A 26,329-nucleotide genomic window follows, 5' to 3' on the forward strand; every position below is an offset into this window, starting at 1 on the left:
AGATGGTCAGGGGAACCACGACTTATAATAACTGAAGGGCATGGGGGTTCCTCAAATTCTGGTGAGAAGGACATGGAGGGTTCCTCAAATTCTGGTGAGAGAGGAAGTTCTGATGACTGTAATAGAGTGTAGGGTGATGCTGGGTCCTTCTGCTTTTCATAAGGCTGACGTACAGTTAAAGAAAAAGCAAAAAACAAAGCACATTTTTTCTCGCAGGGACGCTCAAAGTAAGTGGCAGAATTTTACCCAGGGCTTATTTAATCCCCGTATGGCTCTTAAGCCTCCTTCAAGGGTCGCTGTTTCTCCTCCCTCTTTGACATCTTCCCCTGACAAGAGCCAAGGGAGCAGGAATCTTCTGATGAAGAGGTTTCCTCAGATGAGGAATCCTTGGCTTGTTCCACCCAAATCCCATCACCTTTGGAATATGCTTCTCCTGAAGAGGAATCTATTAGTCCAGAATCTTCTTTTGAAATTACCTTTGGAGATGCTATTAAGATTTAGTACTTCAAATGGGATTGCTCCCAAGTTTCAGATGTGCAAAAGATATGTTATGAGTTCCTACAGATGGGAGTCATTGTCATCTGCTGTCCCTCCAGTTTTATCTGCTTTACTGGATGCATTTTCCTCCTTATCTCATGCTTCTAATTTTCAGCCCTCTGATCCTAAGAAGCCTAACCATTTCTACAAAGTGCCTGATTACTGCAAATTTCTTTACAAGTGTCCATCTGCTGTCTTTGGTGGTCTCTGTGGCTTCAGATAAGCCTTCTAAATTGCTGCCAACCACTAAACATCTTCCTGTGATGAACGCATGACAGTGGAAAGACTGCAAAGGAATTCTATTTCTGCCACTCTTGCCTTTTGTGCCATTAATTACTGAACTCATATGACTAGATATGTTTTTGCCCTCCTGTCCTAGGATTCTCAAGCTATTTCTGATCTACCAGAATCAAAAGGGAAAAATTCTGCCTTGTCTTTGTTAGGGGCTTCTTCTGAGGTGGCTGGTCATTCCACTAAGTGCAGCTATGATGCAACAGAAACATTATCTAGGGCCACTTCAGAATCTGTATTGATGAGATATTCCTAGCTAAGACTTCAGCCTCTACCATATAACATAAAAGCTAAATTTGATGGATGCTGTTCTAAACAACAATGGCTTGTTTGGTACTGCTGCTGACTACTTTGCAGGAGAAAGGCAAGGAGTTGCAAGACTTGAAACCTCTGTTGGTGTCACCTGTGCCCAAGTTTCAAAGGAATTACCCTTCTTTTGTTCGGAGACAGTCTCATGCTCCTCCTTAAAGTAAGAAAAGTGGACAGAGGCCACCTCCAGGTAAGACTTCTCAGGCTTCTTATGCACAGAAGCAGCCCTTAACTGACAAACCAGGGTAGTGTCTGACTATCCCTCTTCTGCCAGCCTCATTCCTCTCTCACTTCGTTTCTCTCTTCCAGTTTAGTCGAGCATTACCCAAGACTCGTGGATTTTTTCAGTAATTCAGAAAGGATATTTCATGGTTTTGAAATCCCTTCCTTCTTTCACGGGCATCCCTCAACCACCTCAGGAACAGTTACATTTCTTCCCAGAGGTACTTCAAGAATTGTTACATCAGGGAACTATTCAAGTTCCACAGGATCAAAGGAGGAAAGGTTTTTATTCAAGAATGATGTTCTTCGTGTTTCACTGTTGCAGTCATTACATTTGGGTAATCTGCTGGTAGGTTGCCCTCAGTCAGCCTCATTATCAAAGTCTTGGGTCCTGCGTCGGTTGCTGTCCCTTCTTCCATGACGTCAGGTCATCAGGGGTATAAAACATGCAACAGACGCCGTTACATCAGTCTTTCTTGCTGCGCAGTGCCCAAAGCAGAAGCAGTTCGCAAGTGCCAGTTGGCCTACTCCTGAAATTTTCATTTTTGAGTTTCAGAACCAAAGTCTTCAACTAAAAAGCTAAGTACCCTGTTGGGGAAACTTTTTCTTGCTTCTTACCGATGTCAGTAAAAGTTAATAATTGCATTACTTGTTGGAAGCAAATACCTCATAAGGATTTTCATTTGTACTGTATTCCTTGCCTAGGCCCTAACCACAACGTACCTTGCTGTCGGTTTTGTGCTAAATTTAATCAATGCACTATTAAACATTGGTATATTTTTGCTTCAAAAAATTTTGGCTTGTGCTTTAATTATCCAGAAATGTCGTCCGTTAGCAATCCGACTATCGGAGTACCAAAAAAACGCAAAGAAAAAGACAGAGACAGGCTGTCGAGGTCCAAAACTGACTATGCTTCTCCTAAGCCAGTCGCCTGTACTCATTGAGGTGCTTTTGCAGCTACTCATACCCGCTACTTCTGATTTGCGGGCCTCTACTGAGACCCATTCGGCATCCGGTATGCTGCGAGAGGCTTCAATTTTGGAACTCGTGGATGTCTCTATCTTAGATGGATCCGGAGCCGCTGTGCAGGCACTGGCTTCTGAGGGTGTTTTCAGTCCTACAGATTTGTATGTTAGACCGACGCCATCTTCAAAACTACGGCCAAAATCTAAATCCATGTCTAAAAAACCGACGCCTGGGCCACATGTACAGGCCCCTATCATTTAAAAAAACAAATGATCAAAATGGCTGAAGATTTAATTACTCTGATCCAGGGGTAGCCAAACCCCCCCCCCCCCCTTCTAAGAGGCCTAGGCAAGACATTGATTATGAATTTTCTGAACAGGATTCTATTTCTTCTGACTCTTTTGATGAACAGGATTTGTCTATACCTACTTATGAAAAACTCTGATGCAGAAGATTCCGTTCCTTCGGCTTCTCCCCCTGAGGATTTTTCTTTTGGGGAAACTTTACATACCTTAAGGGAGCATTTCCACTGGGAAAGTTGGGACTTCTCTGAATCTAAAAAGAGACTTAGGGGTTTTCTTCTTCTTCAGCATAGGCCTTTGGCTAGACCTCCTGTTCTAGACATAGTTGATGTTTTTTTCAGAATGTAGTATGGCTCCTGATTCTCTGCCTCCAGCTCCTTGTAAGCCAGACAGATACTACAGGGTTCCTGACTCCCACAAATTCCTTTTCAAAAATCCTGTTGCAGATCCTGAAACCATTTCTCAGGGTCCCAAGGGCATTAAGGCTTCTACTGCTAAAAATCCTACCCCTTCTGATAGAGATTCCAGGGCGCTGCATAGATGGGGTAAGAAGGTTTACACTTATGCAACCTTGGCAATCAGGGCTTTAAACTGTCAATTTCATATGCTTAAATATCAACAGCTTATCATGGGACTGCTTAAACAGATTAATTTCAGACTGTGTGGAAAATAAAGATTTACAGGATTTATTGCATTCAGCTGAACAAGTTGGAAAACATACTTTGCAATGTGGTTTTGATTCTTTGGGGGCCTCTTGCAGGGCTGCTGTAGCTGGGTCTGTGCTAAGAAGGTATGCTTGGCTCAAAGAGCAAACTATGCCTGATCATGTTTAAGCAAAATTGTTGGATGCTCCTTTACAACAGGACCGTCTCTTTGGTAATAAGGCTGAAGAAGTTTTAAAAAAAGATAAAGATAAAGCTAAATCTATGCAAACCTCCAAGGTTTATTAGGCACTGGCCTACTAAGAACTGGTCCTTTCCAGTTCCTTTGAGAGCCACTCGAGTCAAACCCAGACATTCCAAAGGCTCCAGGTTTCGGTCACAAGGGACTTTTAGACCAAAACAATGGGGTGCCTCCTCCAAATCTGGAAACTGCAAGGCACCTCCTTATGGTAAACAGTCTCAATGACTTCCCTTTACACGTACCAAGCACTTACTTTTTAGCCGCCCCTTTGGGGGGAAAACTGTCACTTCATGCAAGAAACTAGCAACTTATAACCCAGGACAAATGGGTTTTTAATATAGTATCCCAGGGATACAGATTTCATTTCCACATGTTGCCAATCCCAAACAGATGGCCATACCTGCCCCCAAATCAGTGGGCAGAGGCCCAGAAACAAGTACTGTCTCTCATGAATTTCGGGGTTATTCTGCCAGTACCAGCAGAGGAAAAGGAGCAAGGCTTCTATTCAAGACTTTTCCTGGTACCCAGAAAAGACAAATCATGGCGTCAAATTCTGGACTTATATACTCTAAACACATTTGTGGTCATTCCAAAATTCAAGATGCTGACTCTTCAACAGCAAAGATGCCTGGTTGGTAACTCTAGACTTAAGAGACTTACCTGGCTATCCCAATCAGGGAATCTTGCAGAAGATACCTCTGCTTCAAAGCAGGCTACCTGCATTACCAGATGTTCATCGTGTTTCACTGTTGCAGTCATTATACTTGGGTTATCCTGCTGGCAGGCTACCCGCAGTCGGTCTGAATTCCGAAGTCCTGGTCCGGCATCGGCTGCTGTCGCCTCTTCCCTGACATCAGTGCGCCAGGGGTATACAAGATGCAGCAGACGCCATTTTCTTCAGTCTTTCTTGCCGCGTGGTGCCCGAAACAAAAACAGTTTGCAAGTGCTAGTCGGCCGACTCCTGAGATTTTCGAATTTGAATTTCAGATCCGAAGTTTTTAATAAAGCAAAGTACCCCATTGGGGAAACTTTTTCTTGCTCCAGACCGATGTCAGTAAAAGTTAATAGTTGTATTTCTTGTGAGAAGCAAATACCTCATAAGGATTTTCATTCTTACTGTATTCCTTGCCTAGGCCCTGACCACGATGTTGTTAGTTGTCGGATTTGTAATAGATTCAACCAATGCACTATTAAGCGTCTGTTCGATTTTGCTTTACATTACTTTGGTCGAAGGTTCAACTATAACATGCCGTCGGAACAACCGACGACCGGAGTCCATAAATAGCGCAAGGGCAAAGAAAAAGGCATCCGAGGTCCAAAACCAATGAAGCCTCTTCTAGGCCAGTCGCCGGTTTGCCGGTTTTCAGTGAGGCGCTTTCGCAGCCCCTGACACCCGCTACCTCAGAGCCACAGGCCACCTCCGACTCCCATGTGGAGACAGCTAGGCCTCTGGAAACTCAAGGTATTGGGCCCACGGAAACAATTCCCTCAGATGGGTTAGGAGCCGCTGCGCAGGCATCGGCTTTTGAGGGTGTTTTCAGACCTACACAGCTTACTATCAAGACCTCTTCAACAGCCATGGCAAAGTCTAAAACACCTTTAAAGACAAAGAAACAAGTACAGCATTCTCCTGGACAGTCATCCATGCCAAAGGAACAGATGCTCAAAATGGCCGAGGACCTAATTACTTTGATCAGGGGCTTCCATCCCCCGCCTGATAAAAGGCCTAGGCAAGACACTGACTGTGACTCCTCTGACCAGGTTTCTATTTCTTCTGACTCCTCTTCAGAACAGGGATACCACCCCTCCCCCCTTCCCCATGAGGACTCTGATGCTGAAGAATGTATCCCTTCAGCCTCTCCTCCTGAGGACTACTCTTTTGGGGAAACCCTGCACACCATGAGGGAACATTCCCATTGGGAGAGCCAGGATTATTCAGAATCCAAGAAAAGGCTCAGAGACTTTCTTTTATTGCCTCAGCACAGGCCTCTTGCTATCCCCCCAGTACTAGATAATTGTTGATGTTTTTTCTGAATCCAGTTTGACTCCTGATTCTTTACCCCCTGCACCAGTTAAGCCCGATAGGTACTACAGGGTTCCAGATTCTCATAAATGTCTTTATAAAAACCCTGCTGCAAATCCAGAAACTCTTTCTCAGGGCCCCAAAGGAGTCGAGGCTTCCACTGCAAAAAAAACCCTGTTCCCTCTGATAGGGATTCTAGAGCGCTGGACAGATGGGGGGGAAGGTTTACACCTCTGCTACTTCAGCTGTAAGGGCTTTAAACTGCCAGTTTCACATGCTTAAATATCAACAATACCTAATGTATTTGCTAAAACAGAAAATGCTTACAAGCTCTGAATGTCCTGAGAACAAGGAAATGCAGGATTTATTGCATGCAGCTGAACAAGTGAGAAAGCATACTTTGCAATGTGGTTTTGATTCATTAGAGGCATCTTGTAGAGCCGCAGTTACAGGTTCTGTCATTCGAAGGCATGCTTGGTTAAAAGAACAGAGTTTACCTGATCATGTTATAGCAAAATTATTGGATGCTCCCTTACAGCATGATACTTTGTTTGGTGTTAAGGCAGAAGAGGTGTTAAAGAAAATGGAGGATAAAGCAAAATCAATGCAGAGGTGTAAAGGATTTCTTACAGGTTCAGCCACCTAGATTTAGCAGGAACTGGCCTTCTAAAAATTGGTCCTTTCCAGTGTCAGGCCACAAAGAGGCAGGTACAGACGCCCAAGAGGCAGATCTCAGCCCCAAGGCTCATACAGACCTAAGCAATGGGATGCTTCAACCCCCAAAGGTGGGGAAGACAATCACAACCTTATAGGAAACCGTCCCAATGACTTTCCTCTACAAATGCCAAGCGCTTACCTTTTGGCAGCACCCTTAGGGGAAAAACTAGTGCTTTTCTCACAAAATTGGCACATGATCACCCAGGACAAATGGGTACCGAATATTGTCTCTCAGGTTCCACTTTCACACCTACCAAGGTCAAAAGGCCAGACCTGCCACAAAATGAATGGGCAGAGGCACAAAAACAAATTTCTGCCCATGGACTTGAGGGCTATTCAAAAAGTACCACAGCAAGAACAGGGGCAAGGATTTTACTCAAGACTTTTCTTGGTACCCAGAAAGGACAAAGCCTTGAGACCAATACTGGCCCTGTCTATTCTAAATACTTTCCTGGATGTTCCAAAATTCAAAATGTTGACACTGCAGCAACTTCTACCCATGCTGGGCAAGAAGGCTTGGCTAGTTTCTTTGGACCTCAAAGAGGCATACCTGCATGTTCCAATCAAACAGTCTTGCAGAAGATACCTCAGATTCATAGCTGGCTCAATGCATTACCAATTCTCTGCACTGCCCTTTGGCTTATCTACTGCACCCAGGATCTTCATAAAATGCCTGGCACCAGTAATTGCATTTTGCAGACAAAAAGGAATTCAAATATATCCCTACTTGGACGACTGCCTTATTCAAGCAGAGAGCAAGGACATTCTACTAAAGCATCTGGCGTTTGTAAAAAGATTACTAATTTGCTTAGGGTACACAGTAAATGAAAATAAATCAAAACTAGTGCCCTCTCAAGAGATAATATTCCTGGGTCCAAGCTTAAATACAACTGCCCAGATGGCTTCTCACACGAGACGAGCAACGGCAACTGACTCATTACTTTCAAATGATGGCAACAAAGACCCAGCTACCTGCAAGAAAAATTCTGCAGGCTTTGGGCTTCATGGCATCCTGCTAATTCCATATGCAAGACTGCATATGAGGAAGCTACAATGGTATCTAAAAAGTGTTTGGACTCAACATTGCCACAGCCTGGAAACAATAATGATTATTCCCTGCCTGCAACAGGAGTTTCGATGGTGGGCACTGGCCTGTCACCACAACAAGGGACAGCCTTTCACTTTACCCACAGCCAGGCAGACACTAACAACAGATGCATCGGATTATGCCTGGGGGGCACACATGGCAGGAAAATGTATTCAGGGCACGTGGCCCGCAGACCAAATGCATCTTCATATCAATCAAAAAGAGATGCTAGCTGTACAGAATGCCCTGACAACCTTCAAGGATCTACTACATCCAGGACAACTATTGCTAAAGACGGACAATACTACAGTTATGTGGTACATAAACAAGCAAGGGGGCACACATTCCTACCCCCTCTGCAGGCAAGCCATGACTTTGTGGAACACAGCACTGACCTATAAAGTACATCTGCATGCACAATTCCTGCCAGGAAAGAAAAATACTCTGGCAAACAAACTAAGCAGAAACCTCATGGACCCTCACCAGTGGAAACTAGATCCACAGGTTTTCAGCATGATAACAAGGAAATGGGGATGCCCAGACATAGATCTTTTTGCCTCCCCTCACAACTGCCAACTATAGAGATTCTGCCACAAGGACTTATCACTCACAAGCATGGAAAGTGGATGCTCTGTCATTCAGCTGGAAAACCCTAACAGTTTATGCCTTTCCACCACTGCCTCTTCTTCCCAATGTACTCCTAAATGTCAGACAAGAGAAGCCAAAAATGATTCTGATTGCCCCAGACTGGCCACACCAGCACTGGTACCCAATCCTAAAGAGCTCGTCTCAAGGCCCAGCCTGGACTTTACCTCAAATTCCTCATCTACTGACTCAACAAAGCAATCAGATCCTACATATGCTGCAGGATCACAAGGAAAGGCTATCTCAAAGCAGACTATTTCAAAATGGATAGGACACTGCATTCGTTTCTGCTATGCACAGCATGGCAAGTCAGTGCCTAAGAATATTAGGCCACATTCTGCCAGGGCAGCAGCCTCTTCAGCAGCCTTTCTCAGAGGAGTACCAACCAAGGAAATCTTGGAGGCTGCAACTCAGAGTTCAGTTCAGTGCAGTTCAGTGCACACTTTCACCAAGCATTAGCACTTAACCTCTTTACTCTAAATCCAGAGCAGGCTTTGCCACTGCAGGGCCTCATAGCCACTCCTAATCCTATTTAGACCCAGCCGCCCTACCTCAGCTTTGGGATTCAACCCAAGTGTAATGACTGCAACAGTGAAACACTACGAACATAGTACAGTTGTGCACCTACCATAAATGTAGATGTTCGAGTGTATTCACTGTTGCAGTCCAGGTTACCCACCCTCCATCCCCCTTTCTTTGCTGGGACTTATCTATACTTCTCTATCCTATACAACCTATGTGGTGTATTTGCTTGTAGATGAAGGTATTGTTTTATTTTATTGTATGTTTTTATAAGCAATATGTATTGCCTACCTTCTTGGGGGCACCTGACATCTCGGGCAAGAAAAACTGAAGAAAATGGCATCAGCTGCATCTTATATACCCCTGGCGCACTGACGTCAGGGATGAGGTGACAGCAACCGATGCCGGACCAGGACTTTGGAATTCAGGCCGACTGCGGGTAGCCTGCCAGCAGGATAACCCAAGTGTAATGACTGCAACAGTGATTACACTCGAACATCTACATTTATGGTAGGTACACAACTGTACTTTCTCTGCACTGCTCTTTGGCTTATCTACTGCGCCCAGGGTCTTCACAAAGTGCCTAGCTCCAATAATTGCATTTTGCAGTCAAAGAAATATTCAAATATATCCATACCTGGACGATTGTCTAATTCAGGCAGAAAACAAGGACATTCTTCTAAAACATCTGGCATTTGTAAAAAGGGTTCTAACTTGTCTAGGGTACACCATAAACAAAAATAAATCACAACTGTTACCCTCTCAAAAAATTACATTCCTGGGTGCAAGCTTGAATACAACTGCCCAGATGGCTTACCCAACGCCAGGAAAGCAAATTCATTTGGTAACTTACTTCAAACAGGTGGCCACAAAAACCGTGCTTATCTGCAAGACAAATTCTGCAAGCCTTAGGATTCATGGCCTCCTGCAGTCTTCTAATTCCATATGCAAGACTGCATATGAGGAAAGTTCAGTGGTACTTAAAAAGTTTATGGAGTCAACTTTGTCACAGCCTGGAAACAATGATTCCTATCATTCTTTGCCTGCAACTAGAGTTCCTGTGGTGGGCAGAGGCCTGCCACCAAAACAAGGGACTGCCATTCACTCCACTCCCTGCCACCCAAACCCTAACTACAGATGCATCAGACTATGATTGGGGGGCTCATCTGGCAGGGAAGTGCATTCAGGGCAAATGGAGCCCAAATCAAATGCACCTTCATATCAGTCAAAAAGATATGCTAGCTGTACAGAATGCACTGACAGCCTTCAAGGACTACCTTCTTCCAGGGCAATTAATGATAAAGGCAGGCAACACCACAGTTATGTGGCACATAAACAAGCAGGGGGGTGCACACTCCTTCCCCCTTTGCAGACTAGCCATGGCATTGTGGAACATGGCCTTGACCTATCAAATACAACTACAAACTAAATTCCTGCCAGAAAAACTGAAAACTCTGGCAGATGAACTAAGGAGAAATCTCATGGACCCAAACGAATGGAAGCCGGAACTACAGATTTTCAGCATGTTGACATGCAAATGGGGGAGTCCAGACATAGATCTTTTTGCCTCACCCCAGAGCTATCAGTTAGACAAATTCTGCACAAGAACTCATCACAAAAATGCCTGGAAAGTGGATGCTCTATCATTCAGCTGGAAAAACCTATCAGTCTATGATTTTCCCCTACTGCCTCTGCTCTCCAAAGTTCTACTAAAAGTCAAACAGGACAAACCAAAAATGATTTTGATTGCTCCAGACTGGCCTCGCCAACACTGGCACCCACTCCTGCGCAGTGTGTCACACCGTCCACCTTGGCACCTGCCTCAGACACCTTACTTACTGTCTCAGCAGAACAATCAAATTCTGCACACTCAGCTCCAAACTTTGAATCTTGCAGCGTGGCTAATCACCTAAATTCACCCTTAGCATCCCTCAGCAAAGTTGTGATGGATGTCATTTTGGAGACCAGAAGACCTAGTACTAGAAAATATTATGACAAATGGAAAAGATTCTGTGCCTGGAATCAGTCACAAGGGATAAGCACAGCAGTGCCCAATATTCCTCAGATTTTACAATACTTAACTGAGATGCTTCACAAGGCCTGTCCTTTTCTTCCATAAAAATCCACGCCTCAGCCATTTCAGCTCATTACAACACAGAGCCTCCCCCTTCTCTCTTCCTCTGCTAAAGCAGCATCTCAGAGGGGCCAAAAACTTGAGACCAACCAGGAGAGCTCCAGCTCCTGCCTGGGACCTCAATTTTGTATTGGAAAAACTCACTCTCCCTCCTTTCGAGCCGCTGCTACTGCAGACTTAAAATTTCTCTCTTGGAAAACAGCTTTCCTTTTAGCAGTCACTTCAGCTAGAAAGATTTCCGAATTACAGGCCCTTATGGCAATAGAGCCTTTCATTATTTTCATGAGGACAGGGTGTCTCTCAGGACCATTCCATCCTTCATGCCTAAGGTGGTGTCAAGTGTGGCTCTTAATCAGACCATTAATTTGCCAACTTTCTTTCCCAATCCACAGAACAAGGGGGAGTGGATTCTGCATTCATTGGATGTACAAAGACAACTAAGATTTTACTTAAACAGGACAAAATCTCTCTGAAAATCTGAACAACTACTTGTGGCTTTTGCTGCAGGGGCAGAGGGAATGGTTATTTCAAAGCAGACTATTTCCAAATGGATAAGCCATTGCATTTGTTTCTGCTATATGCACCATGGTAAAACTATTCCCCAGGAGATCAGATCTCATTTTGCCAGGGCTTCATCTACTTCTACAGCCTTTCTCAGAGGTGTTCCTACCAGAGACATTCTAGAAGCTGCTACCTGGAGCTCAGTTCATACGTTCACCAAACATTACCATTTACCTTTTTTCTCTAAATCCAGAGCTGGCTTTGCCACTGCTGTTCTGCAGGGCCTTATAGCTGGTCCAAATGCTGTATAAATCCATCCTCCCAACCATAGCTTTGGGAATCTACCCAAATGTAATGACTGCAACAGTGAAACACGAAGAACATAGTACAGTTGTGTGCATTTACCATAAATGTAGATGTTCGAGTGTATTCACTGTTGCAGTCCTGGTTACCCTCCCTCCAACCCTCTGTTTTTCTCTTACTATACCTCTACTTTTCTTTACTATGCTTAAAAGCCATTTTTGGTGTATTTGCTTTTATTTGGAGGTATATTTTTGTGTTTTTAATTACTTAAATATTTGTCTCCCCATTTAGGGGGCACCTGACATCTGGGGCAAGAAAAACTGATGTAATGGCCTCGGCTGCATGTTTTATACCCCTAACGACCTGACGTCACGGAAGAAGGGACAGCAACCGACGCAGGACCAAAGACTTTGTTATTCAGGCCGACTGAGGGCAACCTGCCAGCAGATTACCCAAATGTAATGACTGCAACAGTGAATACACTCAAAGATCTACATTTATGGTAAGTGTACACAACTGTACTTTTTTGGTTCCTAGAAAGAGGAGAGTCATTGGAGACATTTTCTAGATCTGTCTCATCTAATCCTTTTCCTAAGATTCCTTCCTTTCTCATGCTGTCTCTACAGACTGTTCTGTTTACTTCTTCCTCAGGCTTTCATGGCCTCTGTGGATAATGCAGATTGCCTACTTTCACCAACCTATTGATCCCCTTTACAGGAAAATTTTACATTTATGTGGTGTTTCTTGGCATTTTCGGTTATCTGCTTTGCCCTTTGGTCTTTCTTACTACCCCAAGGGTTTCCACCAAATGCCTAGCTCCTGTGATTGCCTTTTGCAGGTGTCAAGGCATCCAAGTTTTTTCCTTACCTGGATGATCTCCTATTTTTCATGCATCCTCTCCAGAGATCTTACTGCAAAACTTTTAATTTGCTATTACTCTTTTGCAAAGTCTGTGGTTCATAATAAACTTCAAAAAGTCATCTCTAACACCTTCTCATGATCATGTCTCCCTAGGATGGAGGATGCAGACAGTGCCTATGCTGGCATCCCTGCCTCCACCAAAGGCCTTGGCTCTCCTTGCCATCTTTCAGAATCTTATTCTTCTGACCTCTGTCACAGCCAGAGAGTTTGAGATTTCTGGGATTTATGGCAACCACCATCCCTGTGTTACCTTTAGCCAGACTCCACATCAGAAAATTTCAGTTGTTCCTGTTAATCAGTGTGGCAACAACATGCACATCCTCTAAAATTTGCAGATTATCTTCATGTTTCATTGCTGCAGTCATTACATTTGGGTAATTTGCTGGCAGGTTGCACTCAGTCGGCCTGAATAACAAAGTCTTGGGTCCTGCATAGGTTGCTGTCTCCTCTTCCATGACGTCAGGTCGTCAGGGATATAAAACATGCAGCCGACACCATTTTATTCCGTCTTTCTTGCCGTGCGGTGCCCGAAGCAGAAGCAGTTCGCAAGTGCCGGTCGGCCGACTCCTGAAATTTTTGCATTAGAGTTTCAGAACCTAAGTCTTCAAACTAAAGCTAAGCACCCAATTGGGGAATCTTTTTCTTGCTCCTTACCGATGTCAGTAAAAGTTAATAATTGCATTACTTGTGGGAAGCAAATACCTCATAAGGATTTTCATTTGTACTGTATTCCTTTCCTAGGCCCAGATCACAATGTGCCTTGCTCTCGGTTTTGTGCTAGATTTAACCAACGCACTATTAAGCGTCGGTATATTTTTGTTTCTAAATATTTTGGTTCAAGATTTAATTATCCTGAAATGTCGTCGGTTAGCAGTCCGACTACCGGAGTTCACAAAAAATGGAAAGAAAAAGACAGAGACAGACCATCGAGGTCCAAAACTGACGACGAAGCTTCTCCTAAGCCACTTGCCGGTTCGCCGGTACTCAGTGAGGCGCTTTCACAACCCCTGATACCCGCTACTTTTGAGTTGCAAGCCTCTACCGAGACCCATTCGGAGTCCAGTATGCCGAGAGATTCTCAGAGTATTGAACCCGCGGATGTCTCTCCCTTGGATGGGTCTGGAGCCGCTGAGCAGGCACCGGCTTATGAGGGTGTTTTCAGGCCTCAACATTTTTATACTAAACCGACGCCAGCAGCAAAAACAAAGTCAAAAGCTTTTTTTTGTGTCTAAAAAAACGACGCATGAGCCACCAGCTCAGGACCCCCATGTCTAAAAAACAGATCAAAATGGCTGAGGAGTTGTTTACCTTGGTCAGGGGTTCCAACCCCCCCCCTGCTAAGAGGCCTAGGCAAGGCACTGATTATGAATCTTCAGATCAGGTTTCCATTTATTCTGATTCCTCTTCTGATCAGGAATTTTCTATTCCACCCTATGAGGATTCTTATGCAGAGGAATCCATCCCATCTGCATCTCCTTCTGAGGATTACTCTTTTGGAGAGACTTTGCATACTTTAAGGGAACATTTTCACTGGGAGAGTCAGGACTTCTCTGAATCAAAAAAGAGACTTAAGGATTTCCTTCTTCCTCAGCATAGGCCTTTGGCAATACCTCCTGTATTAGACATTGTTGATGATGTGTTTTTGGAATCAAGCATGGCTCCTGATTCCCTGCCTCCGGCTCCTAGTAATCCAGACAGATATTACAGAGTTCCTGACTCCCACAAATTATCTATTCAAAAATCCTGCTGCTGATCCTGAGACTATTTCCCAGGGTCCCAAGGTTGTAAAGGCTTCTACTGCCAAAAATCCTACCCCCTCTGATAGATTCCAGGGTGCTGGGTAGATGGGGAAAGAAGGTTTATATGTCTGCAACCTTGGCAATCAGGGCCTTAAACTGCCAGTTTCATATGCTTAAATATCAACAGCATGTTTTGGGCTTACTGAAACAGAAAATTATGTTGATTTAGAGTTACAGGAATTATTGCATTCAGCAGAACAGGTTGGAAAGCATACTTTGCAATGTGGTTTTGATTCATCGGAGGCCTCTTGTAAGGCCGCCATTACTGGATCTGTGATTAGAAGGCATGCCTGGATCAAGGAGAAAAATCTGCCTGATCATGTTAAAGCTGAATTGTTGGATGCCCCTTTGCAGCATGATACTCTGGTAATAAGGCAGAAAAGGTTTTAAAGAAGATGGAAGACGAAGCTAAATCCATGCAAACTGTAAAAGATTTCTTGCAAGTGCAGCCACCCAGGTTCAGTAGACGCTGGCCTACTAAACATTGGTCCTTTCCTGTGTCAAACAAAGCCACTCAAGGCAAATCCAGGTGCTCAAAAGGCTCCACATACCAATCACAGGGTTCTTACAGGTCAAAGCAATGGTGGTGCCTCCACCTCCAAATCTGGAGGAAACAAAGCACAACCCTACAGTAAGCAGTCTCAATGACTTCCCTCTACCATCACCAAGCACTTATCTTTTGGCAGCCTCCTGGGGGGGGGGGGGGACTAGCACTTTATGCTCAAAATTGGCAGTTAATTAACCAGGACAAGTGGGTACTAAACATAGTATCCCTGGGGTACAGATTTCATTTGCATACTTTGCCAATTCCAAATGGATGGCCGGATCTGCCACAAAACCAGTGGGCAGAGGCCCAGAAACAAATATCCCTCATGGATATGGGGGCTATTCAGCTGGTACCAGAAAAGGAAAAAGGACAAGGTTTTTATTCGACTATTCCTGGTACCCAGAAAAGACAATTCATGGTGTCCAATACTGGACTTATCGATTTTGAACACATTCCTGGACATTCCAAAATTCATAGACTTAAAAGAGGCATACCTGCATATCCCAATAAGGGAATCATGCAGAAGATACCTCTTGCTTCAAAGCAGGTGTTTTGCATTACCAATTCTCTGCACTGCCCTTTGGCTTATCTACTGTGCCCAGGGTCTTTACAAAGTGCCTGGCACCAGTAATTGCATTCTGCAGACAAAGAAGCATTCAAATGTATCCTTATCTGGACGATTGTCTCATTCAAGCTGAGGACAAGGACACTCTTCTTCAACATCTGGAGTTTGTAAAAAGGCTTCTAGCATGCCTAGGGTACACCATAAACGAAAAGAAATCACAACTGGTACCCTCTCAAATAATTACATTCTTGGGTGCAAGCTTGAATACAACTGCCCAGATGGCTTACCTCACCCCAGACAAACAAAGGCAACTGACAACATACTTCAAACAAATGGCAACAAAAACCCAGCTATCTGCAAAATAAATTCTGCAGGCTTTGGGGTTCATGCATCCTGCATTTTACTAATTCCATATGCGAGACTGCATATAAGGAAACTTCAGTGGTACCTAAAAAGTTTATGGAGTCAACATTGTCACAGTCTGGAAACAATGAATGTTAAGTTTTCTATCTCGCCTTCATTCTTGCTGTTTGAGATTGGAGCCGATCCTCGGCTCTAACTCTGCCATCTTCAATTGCTTGAGAGACGTTTACTGACTCGAGGCTACCCCTTATCCCATGATGTCTAGCGATAGCTACCCAGATCTCTTTTGCCGCTTCAGCTGCGAGGTGTGTCGTTTTCTGGCTCAGGCTTGTATTTTCAAATTTTTTGTGTAGAAATATATTCTTATACTCCATAAAACTATTAGACATTGACTTTTTCTTAGTTTTATTTACTAGTGTATGTTGTTTAGTACCTTGTTTTCCTTTAGTCCCATTTAGTAGAACTCGTTTAAGTTAGAGAGTTCTCCCTTCCCAAGGAAGCCGTTTAACTTAAAGGCTCTCCTTTTCTCTGTTTTTTTGCTATCGTTATTAAAAAAAAAAAAAAAAAAAAAAAAAAAAAAAAGTTTGCTTTATATATTTTTACATAGTCTGTTGTTGACTAGAGTGGAAATTTTTTTCTATCTGTGTTTCTCTTCTGGTGCTTGGTTTTTTTGGTTGATATGTTTAAAGAAGCTAAAGTATCTGGATTTAAAAAGTGTGACTCGTACTGTCAGAAAATGTCTCTGACAGACGGGCACACTAGTTGCGTTTATTGTTTGAGCGCTGTTCACCTGCAGGACTCTTGTTCTGTCTGCCATGCCTTTAGTCCAAGAGTCTTGCAGGAACAGAAGAACAAATTGATCCTTAGGGGTCTGTTAAAACCTCAGGACTCACCGGCAAAGAGTTCACAGCCAGTGAAATCCCCAAAATCCTCTAAACCGTCAGCTCCACCTTCGGAGCCGACCCCGGTACAGGATTTACCGGGTATGACGGTTCCGGCTGGCACCGATGAGACAACCCCTCCATCTGCTCCATTGGATGTTTCGGAGCCATCTCGGAGCCATAAAAGGCTGAGGTCCCCTTCGTTAGAGTCAGTTAATTCGGCTCCTGGCTCTCCATTATTGCAAAGTGAACATAACCATCGCTCTTCACACTCCTCTCAATTCTCTAGGCTGTCTGATCTTGATGTGGAGAGAGAGTAGTAAGTAGGTTGCTAAAATCACAGGAACTAGCTAAAATGTTGTCTAGCCCTCCTCAACAGGTATCTTCTCCATCCAACTCCCTTTCTTTTCCTCCTCCAACTCCATTGAGCTCGGAGCCGGAGTTCATTGGGGTTTGAGTAATGGAGCAAACCAAGTCCTATGCACGAGGGAATGCACGGTCCAAACCAAGTAGAAAGCACCAAATAGACCAGCAAGGCAGCACGGAGTTCAATATATTTATTTGATACTTGTATACATAAATAACAGACTAGTTTCGGCAAACGGCCTTCTTCAGTGTAAAACAGTATCTGTTTTACACTGAAGAAGGCTGTTTGCCGAAACTAGTCTGTTATTTATGTATACAAGTATCAAATAAATATATTGAACTCCGTGCTGCCTTGCTGGTCTATTTGGTGCTTTCTGTTTGAGTAATGGAACCGTCTGCTCCGATAACTATATCTCCTTCGGTTCCGACGTTTGCTCCAATTACCTCGATGGTACTCTCCATCGAGGGATCTGGACGTCGGGGTTCCCTCTGCTCCAAGGGGGTGAGTGGCATCGGACCCTTGTCCGACCCTGTTCTCTCTTTCGAGCTTCGGCACAGGTGAGCATGGCTCCAACATCGGCTTTGGGGCATCCCCCTCGGCACGGAGAAAGATTCCTATTTCTTCAGAACCAGAGCTTTCTCTGCCTCACGGCAGGGATGCCTTTGAGGTCATGCGGAGTGTGCTGTCCCCTGAGTCAGCTCCACTACCAGCCCCACCGGCTCCATCCCCCGTAGTGTCTGTGCCATCCTCTGCTCCTCCTCCAGACCCCAAGCGTAGGGAACCAATGCTCCAGGACACCCCATTGGGTGTTTCCTCCTCTTCCGAAGCCTCCCCTGATCACTCAAATGAGCCCCCTTGGGAGAAGAAGTGCAAGAGGAAGCACATTGACTCCCCTGAGTCTGTCACTTCTGATACAGACTTAGATGAATCAGAAGGATCCCCGAGATCCCCCTCTGAAGATGTTTCCTTCTCGGACATCCTAGAAATGCTTAGGCAGAGGGGGAACTGGAATTCCCTAGCCCCTACCGAGGATGAGTCTGTATTCCTGGATGCTTTCAGTTCCCGACCTTCCACCTCCTGGGTTTCTCCCCCTTTCGACCCACTTATGTCCGTAGTGGCTCGAAAGGCTTGGTCAGCTCCAGACACAGCGGAACCAACTCCGAGGAGACCTGGTAAATTTATTACAGCTCCCCAGGATAAGCAATTCCTTTCTAAATGTGTGCCCGTTGATGCCATGGTGGTAGCAGCAGCCACCAAAAAAGAGTTAGCAGAGACCTGTTTATCTGTTCATCCCCCTAACAAGGAGTCTAGGACGATGGACAGGTACGGAAAGCGAATGTTTGTTTCAGTGACCTTCTCCATGAGGTCACTGAACTGTCTGTCATTTTACTCTACTTCAAAGTGATCCTTAAAGAGCTTGGAGATATCCTTCAAGATCCTACAGCCGAGGGAGCACAAGCCAAAGTAGTTTCCCAGCTAGCGACGCTTAATTCTGTAGATGTTCATGTTTCACTGTTGCCGTCATTACACTTGGGTTATCCTGCTGGCAGGCGACCCGCAGTCTGCCCGAGTTCCAAAGTCTTGGTCTGGCATCAGTTGCTGTCGCCTCTTCCCTGATGTCAGTGCACCAGGGGTATAAAAGTTGCAACAGACACCATTTTCTTCAGTCTTTCTTGCCGCGCGGTGCCCTAAGCAAAAGCAAGTTCGCAAGTGCCGGTCGGCCGACTCCTGAGATTTTCAAAATTGAATTTCAAAACCTAAGTCTTCAATAAAGCTAAGTACCCCGTTGGGGAAACCTTTTCTTGCTCCAGACAGATGTCAGTAAAAGTTAATAATTGTATTTCTTGTGGGAAGCAAATACCTCATAAGGACTTTCACTCTTACTGCATTCCTTGCCTAGGCCCTGACCACGACATTACTAGTTGTTGGTTTTGTGCTAGATTCAATAAACGCACTATTAAACGTCAGTTTGATTTTGCTTTACATTATTTTGGATGAAGATTTAATTATATAATGCTGTCGGAACAACCGACGACCAGAATGTATAAAAAACGCAAAGACAAAGAAAAAGGCCGGCATCCGAGGTCCAAAACCGACGACGAAGCCTCTTCTAGGCCAGTCACTGGTTCTCAGTGAGGCGCTTTCGCAGTCCCTGACGCCCGCTACCTCAGAGCCACAGGCCGTAACCGACAGCCACGTGGAGACACCGAGGCCTGTGGAAACTCAAGGTATTGGGCCTACGGAAACTATACCCTTAGATGGATCCGGAGCCACTGAGCAGGCACCGGCTTCTGAGGGTGTTTCAGACCTTCACAGCTTACAATTAAAGCTACTACAGCAGCAAAGGCAAAGTCAAAAACACCATTAAAGACAAGGAAACAAGTGCAGTATTCTCCAGAACAGTCATCCATGCCAAAGAAACGGATGCTTAAAATGGCCGAAGACCTTATTACTTTAATCAGGGGCTCCCATCCCCCTCCTGACAAAAGGCCTAGGCAAGACACTGATTATGATTCCTCTTATCAAGTTTCCATATCCTCTGATTCCTCTTCTGATCAGGGCTACTGTATCCCTCCCTATGAGGACTCTGATGCTGAAGAGTCCATTCCTTCAGCCTCACCGCCTGAGGATTATTCTTTTGGGGAAACCCTGCACACCATGAGGGAGCATTTCCATTGGGAGAGCCAGGATTACTTGGAATCCAAGAAAAGGCTCCGAGATTTCCTTTTATTGCCTCAGCACAGGCCCCTGGCTATTCCCCCTGTGCTTGATATTGTAGATTGTTTTTTTCTGAATCCAGTCTGTCTCCAGATGCACCAGTAAAGCCAGACAGGTACTACAGGGTCCCTGACTCTCATAAATTTCTTTATAAAAACCGCGCTGCAGACCCAGAAACAATTTCTCAGGGTCCTAAAGGGGTTAAAGCTTCCACTGCCAAAAATCTTGTCCCCTCAGATAGTGATTCCAGAGCTCTGGACAGATGGGGTAAAAAGTTTACACTTCTGCTACTTTAGCTGTAAGAGCTTTAAACTGTCAGTTTCACATGCTTAAATATCAACAGTATCTCATGTCATTCTTAAAACAGAAAATGGTTACAAATATAGAAAGTTCTGACAGTAAAGAAATGCAGGATTTATTGCATGCAGTTGAACAAGTGTGAAAGCATACTCTGCAGTGTGGTTTTGGTTCATTAGAGGCTTCTTGTAGAGCCGCAGTTACAGGCTCAGTTATTTGAAGACATGCTTGGTTGAAAGAACAAAGCTTACCTGACCATGTTAAAGTAAAATTATTGGATGCACCACTACAGCATGATACTTTGTTTGGTGTTAAGGCAGAAGAGGTGTTAAAGAAAGTGGAGGATAAAGCAAAGTCAATGCAAACGGTGGAGGATAAAGCAAAGTCAATGCAAACGGTGAAAGATTTCTTACAGGTTCAACCACCTAGGTTTAGCAGAAACTGGCCTTCAAAAAATTGGTCCTTTCCAGTGTCAGACAGGCCACAAAGAGGCAGATACTGATGCCCAAGAGGCAGAGCTCAGCCCCAGGGCTCCTGCAGACCTAAACAATGGTGTGCTTCAGCCCGCAAAGGAGAAGACAAATCACAGCCTTATAGGAAACTGTCACAATGACTTCCTTCTGTAAATGCCAAGCTCTTACCAGATGACAGCACCCCTAGGGGGAAAGCAAGCACTTTTCTCAAAAAATTGTCACATGATCACCCAAGACCAATGGGTGCTGAGTATAGTTTCTCAAGGGTACAGGTTCCACTTCCACACGCTTCCAAAACCAAAAGGTATGCCAAACCTGCCACAAATCCAATGGACAAACAGATTGCTGCTCTTATGGATATGGGAGCTATTCAAAAAGTTCCACAAGAAGAACAGGGACAAGGATTTTACTCAAGACTTTTCTTAGTATCCAGAAAAGACAAAGCCTGGAAACCAGTACTGGACCTGTCAATCCTAAATATTTTCCTGGATGTTTCAAAATTCAAAATGTTAACACTACAACAACTTCTGCCCATGCTGGGCAAGGAGGCTTGGCTAGTTACTTTGGATCTCAAGGAGGCATACCTGCACGTCCCTATCAGACAATCGTGTAGAACATACCTCAGATTTATAGCAGGCTCAATGCATTACCAATTCTCTGCACTGCCCTTTGGCTTATCTACTGCTCCCAGGGTCTTCACAAAATGCCTGGCACCAGTAATTGCATTTTGCAAACAAAAAGGAATTCAAAATATCCCTATTTGGACGACTGCCTTATTCAAGCAGAGAGCAAGGACATTCTTCTAAAGCACCTGCCGTTTGTAAAAAGATTGCTAATTTGCCTAGGGTACACAGTAAACGAAAAGAAATCAAAACTAGTGCCCTCTCAAGAGGTAATATTCCTGGGTGCAAGCTTAAATACAACTGCCCAGATGGCTTATCTCATGCCAGACAAACAAAGGCAACTGACTCATTACTTTCAAATGATGGCAACAAAGACCCAGCTCCCTGCAGAAAAATTCTGCAGGCCCTGGGTTTCATGGCATCCTGCATTCTACTAATTCCATATGCAAAACTGCATGAGAGGAAACTACAATGGTATCTAAAAAGTGTTTGGACTCAGCATTGTCACAGCCTAGAGACGATCATAACCTTGGTTCCCTGCCTACAACAGGAGTTTCGATGGTGGTCCCAGGCCTGTCACCACAACAAGGGACAGCCTTTCACCTTACCTACAGCCAGGCAGACAGTAACAACGGATGCATCGGATTATGCCTGGGGAGCACATATCACAGGAAAATGTATTCAGGGCACGTGGCCCAAGAAAAAAATGCATCTTCACATCAATCAAAAAGAGATGCTAGCTGTACAGAATGCCCTGACAGCCTTCAAGGACCTAATACATCCAGGACAACTACTAATAAAGACGGGCAATACCACAGTTATGTGGTACATAAACAAGCAAGGGGGCACACATTCCTACCCCCTATGCAGACAAGCCATGACTTTGTGGAACACAGCACTGACCTACCAGGTACATCTGCAAGCACAATTCCTGCCAGGAACAAAAAATACACTGGCAGATGAACTAAGCAGAAATCTCATGGATCCTCACGAATGGAAGCTAAATCCACAAGTGTTCAACATAACAAGGGAATGGGGACGCCCAGACATAGATCTTTTTGCCTCCCCTCACAATTGCCAAATACAGAAATTTTGCACAAAGACTTATCACTCTCAAGCATGGAAAGTGGGTGCTCTATCATTCAGCTGGAAAACCCTGACAGTCTTTGCCTTCCCTCCGATGCCTCTTCTCACCAAGGTGCATCTAAAAGTTAGACGAGAGGCCAAAAATGATCCTGATTGCACCAGACTGGCCACGCCAGCACTGGTACCCAATGCTAAAAACTTTGTCCCAATGCCCACCTTGACCTCTATCTCAAATCCCTCATCTTCTGACACAGCAAAACAATCGGATTCTGCACAGTCAACTCAGAACCTTATACCTGGCAGCATGGCAGATAATGTATCCACTCAGACTGCACCTCTCTCTAAAGCTGTTATGGATGTAATTTTGGAAGTCAGGAGGCCTAGCACTAGGAAATCTTATGCAGAAAAATGGAAGAGATTATGTGCTTGGAACCAGGCACAAGGGCTCGACCCACTGGTCCCTAATATACCTCAGATTTTGCAATGCCTGACTGAGATGTTGGACAAAGGCCTATCTCTTTCATCTATTAAAATCCATGCCTCTGCCATTTCAGCTCATTACAATACGGATCCTCCTATTTTTTTCACATCATCTACTACGACAGTACCTCAGAGGGGCAAAGAATATAAGACCCCCTAGGAGAGCACCAGTACCTACTTGGGACCTCATTTTTTTTTTAGAAAAACTAACACTGCCTCCATTTGAACCAGCCAGCACAGCTGATCTAAAATTCTTGTCATGGAAAACTGCTCTGCTCCTAGCAATAACTTCAGCAAGAAGAGTCTCAGAGTTACAAGCATTGATGGCTGTGGATCCTTTCCTCATTTTTCATCAGGATAGGGTTTCTCTCAGGACAAACCCAGCATTCATGCCAAAAGTGGTCTCCAATGTGGCCTTAAACCAAACCATTCATTTACCTACTTTCTACCCAAATCCCCAGAATAAAGGGGAAAGACTTCTGCACGCTTTGGATATACACAGGCAGCTACGATTTTACTTGGACAAAACAAAAGCTTTCAGAAAAGCTGAGCAACTGTTTGTAGCTTATGCTGCAGGATCACAAGGAAAGCCTATTACAAAGCAGACAATCTCCAAATGGATAGGACACTGCATCCGCTTCTGTTATGCACAACGTGGCAAATCTGTGCCTAAGGGCATTAGGCCTCATTCTACCAGAGCAGCAGGCACTTCAGCAGCTTTCCTCAGAGGGGTACCAACCAAAGATATATTAGAAGCTGCAACCTGGAGCTCAGTGCACACTTTCACCAAGCACTACCACGTACCTCTCCACTCCAAATCCAGAGCAGGCTTTGCCACGACAGTTCTGCAGGGCTTGTTAGCCTCGCCAAATCCAGTCTAGACCCAGCCACCCAACCTCAGCTTTGGGATTCTACCCAAGTGTAATGACTGCAACAGTGAAACACGATGAACATAGTACAGTTGTGTACCTACCATAAATGTAGATGTTCGAGTGTATTCACTGTTGCAGTTCAGGTTACCCACCCACCATCCCCCTCTTTGCTGGGACTATTCTGTACTTCTCTACTCTATATAACCTATGTGGTGTATTTGCTTGTAGATGAAGGAAATGTTTATAGTAATATATGCATGGTTGTTTGGCATATTTTTATCTTTTCAGCCTTCCTATCTGGGGGCACGTGACATCTGGGCAAGAAAAACTGAAGAAAATGGCGTCGGTTGCAACTTTTATACCCCTGGTGCACTGACGTCAGGGAAGGGGCGACAGCAACCGACGCTGGACCAAGACTTTGGAACTCTGGCTAACTGTGGGTCGCCTGCCAGCAGGATAACCCAAGTGTAATGACTGCAGCAGTGAATACACTCTAACATCTACATTTATGGTAGGTACACAACTGTATTTTAACTACTCCATGAGGCTCATTTCCTATGCAGTGTCCAAAATAAAACACCAAGGGGTATGGTATCACCAAACAAAATTACTGTACCAGTCTCTGAAAAAAGAAAGATGAACATACTCCACGACAATCGAAGCAAACCAGATGATAATTGCTTTGAATAAATATAAATCCACAACTGCAATGAAGGACCGACTTTATTAAGCAAAGTAAACGCTTTCACGTCTCCCTAGACGCTTCATCAGACTTTAAAACAAACACCAGCATTCAAAGCTATTTAAATATCACATTGAACATCCTAAAAACCAATAGAATGTCTCACAATAAACACCTGACAGAATGAGACAACATCCTTAAAGTTACTATTGTTCTAAAATTAAAAAACATATTCTTATGACTGTCATGTATGTATATTTCTCTTGAACGAAGAGAAAAAATACATAATCCTAAAAAATATAATAGTTTAGTAAATCTAATAGAAAATACAATTATGCATATAATAAAAAGTTACTATGCCAATACTTAAAGAATATGATAAAAAATATAACCAATGCTACATAATAAATACATTCTTAAAAACATTCATATAAAAGAGAAGGTATCGCTAGAAAAAGGGGGTATCACTAGAAAGAAAAGGGGCAAAAGAGAAGGGGGGGGAGGTTACAATAGACCTATATAACCTTACAATAATATCAAGAGCATTCCTATGCCTTATAAATTTATCCAAGTAGAAATTCATCTCAAAAAGGAAGTCAGAAAACACCTATAACCTGACAAATACCATCAAAACATTTTTGTTATTTGTGTTCATTATTATTAGTGCCTCAGAGGTTAGTCCAAGAGGAATGGCTTTAACGTAAACCTATCATTCAAGCCATGCCCTAGGGGAACACACATATGCTATCAGTAGAGAGAATGAAAATGCTTTAGCAAACCATGTTTTATGTAATGATATGACACACAAGTGTAAATTTTTGATTTTGGAATATATATATGGTACAGAAAGGTTAGGGAACATCAATAGTTATACGGAGAAAGAGGAAGCAAAATGGGTAATTAGGTATAAGGCATAGGAATGCTCTTGATATTATTGTAAGGTTATATAGGTCTCTTGTAACCTTCCCTCCCTTCCTTTCCATACATCTCAGGGAGCCTTACCTGACATGCGTAGTGATTTTTCCTCCAGAGGCAGAGGGGGAAACAATAATAATAGACGTCGCCCTTGTGGCAGAGGGGGTCCGCAGAACCAGGGCAACAGAGAATCTTTCTCTGATAAGCCTTTCCAGCATCCCTGAAGGGTTGCCCAGCTGCTCACCTCTGGAGGCAGTTGGGGGAAGACTTTCACTGTACCCAAAAGCCTGGCAAAATTTAACAAAAGGCAGATGGGTACGGTCCATTATATCCGGAGGTTACAAAATTCCCTTCCATCAACCCCTCTTACAGTCAAAGAAGACCCTTCCAGACGTTCCATCCAATCTGAAGGAGCAAGCAGTAATAGAAGTTTCAAAACTGCTAGAAAAAAGAGCCACCCAGGAAGTCCCCGCAGACCAGCACGGATCCGGAACTTACTCAAGGTTCTTTTTGGTACCAAAAAAGACAGGGGACTGGAGACAGATTCTGGATCTCAGCAGACTAAACAAATCTGTACAAAGAACAAAGTTTCCGATGGTCATGCTACAGTCCATTCTACCCTTCCTGGGTCAGGACAATTGGATGTGCTCGATAGATCTTCAGGACCCATACTACCATATCAAGATGGACAGACGCTCCAGGATATTTCTTCGCTTTCGGGTGGGCGCCAGTCATTACCTGATCAGAGCTCTGCCCTTTGGTCTCACCACAGCCCCCCAGGGTGTTCACCAAATGTATGGCAGTGGTCACGGCTCACCTGAGATGTCAAGGATTCCAGGTGTTTGCATATCTAGATGACTGGCTCCTCACTGCTACCACCAGGCATCAACTCCTACAAGCGTGGGATTATGCAATCACATCCTGCACTCAGCTAGGTATTACAATAAATTTCGAAAAATCTGACTTGTTGCCCTGTCAGTCTATCACTTACATAGGAGCAGACTTGAACACAAGGGATATGTTCACAAGGTTGCCACTAGAAGGAGTGTCCACAATTCGTCAACAAGTGCAAATTCTAATGCAGAGCAAAAGGATCCAAGTCAGGTATGTACTTCAAACTCTGGGCTCCATGGCAGCTGCCATTCTTCTACTCCCACTAGCGCACTTCCACATGAGAATTCTTCTGTGGCTTCTTTACACGCAGTGGTCTTTCCAAGAGCTACCCATGTCTTACATAATCCTGATCACGGAGGCATGCAAAAGACACCTTTCTTGGTG

General features: G+C 44.1%; 1 protein-coding gene across 1 annotated transcript in view; it reads left to right on the forward strand.

The window, feature by feature from the left end:
- TLN1 (talin 1) overlaps positions 1–26,329 on the forward strand; it is a 3,443,760-nt gene that overhangs the window by 2,680,341 nt on the left and 737,090 nt on the right. The gene's annotated exons all lie outside the window — the stretch shown is intronic.

The sequence above is a fragment of the Protopterus annectens genome, chromosome 1.part1, assembly GCF_019279795.1.
Source record: "Protopterus annectens isolate FY-2018-M chromosome 1.part1, PAN1.0, whole genome shotgun sequence".
In the NCBI taxonomy this organism is placed as follows: Eukaryota; Metazoa; Chordata; order Ceratodontiformes; family Protopteridae; genus Protopterus; species Protopterus annectens.